The sequence below is a fragment of the Nanorana parkeri genome, unplaced genomic scaffold (genome assembly GCF_000935625.1).
Source record: "Nanorana parkeri isolate BGI_ZX_2015 unplaced genomic scaffold, ASM93562v1 scaffold1642, whole genome shotgun sequence".
Lineage (NCBI taxonomy): Eukaryota > Metazoa > Chordata > Amphibia > Anura > Dicroglossidae > Nanorana > Nanorana parkeri.
Window position 1 is genome coordinate 201,972 of NW_017307910.1, and position 625 is coordinate 202,596.

The 625-nt window shown below is 60.0% G+C and overlaps 1 long non-coding RNA gene across 1 annotated transcript in view; it reads left to right on the top strand.

Annotated features, from left to right (window-relative positions):
- The window catches only part of LOC108799147, a 17,513-nt gene extending 17,150 nt beyond the window's left edge, over positions 1 to 363 (top strand). The window contains exon 3 of the long non-coding RNA XR_001942003.1: positions 192 to 363. This is a non-coding gene — a long non-coding RNA (uncharacterized LOC108799147). The remainder of the gene's footprint in view (positions 1 to 191) is intronic.
- The last annotated feature ends 262 nt before the right edge of the window (positions 364 to 625 follow it).

The following is a 625-nucleotide window of genomic DNA, read 5'->3' on the forward strand; positions in this document are numbered from 1 at the left end:
CACACACACACACACACACACACACACACACACACACACACACACACACACACACACACAGATCGCTCAGCCATGAGCACACAAAGTTACCTTTACACTGGAGAGAAGGAGCGCTCGGAGCGGCGCGGCACAGCTCTGCTCATCGTACAAGTCCAAGTCTCGGAACTTTTCAGTCGTCCTGCCAGTCCCAGACTGCACGGCTCCCCCTGCTCTCCCTCCCTCCGATCTGCTTTATGTGGGACGCTAGAGGAAGCGTCATCTCCCGTCAAACCTCGTCCAGACACCCGCCCCTTCCACAGCCCGGACGGGGGAGGAGACAAGGGCGACACTGACAATTACACATCGCTTATCAGTGATGGGAGGACGGCGGAGTCCCCGGTCGCTCCGGGCGGATTATGTCGGAGTGATCCTGCTGGAACGTGCGAAAGTGCCGGTGCTGTGTTATTCGCACAAGTCCTGGAGCGCAGATCCGGCCGGGGAAGGCGGCGATCCCCCTACATTCACCCCAATCCCTCCCTCCCCCCCGGCTCTCACACGCCGCTCTCTGGCAGATGTAAGGCGGCGCTCCGGTAACGGATACGACGAGAAGCTGACAATCCGGATGCCGCGTCACTGCTACAGCAAC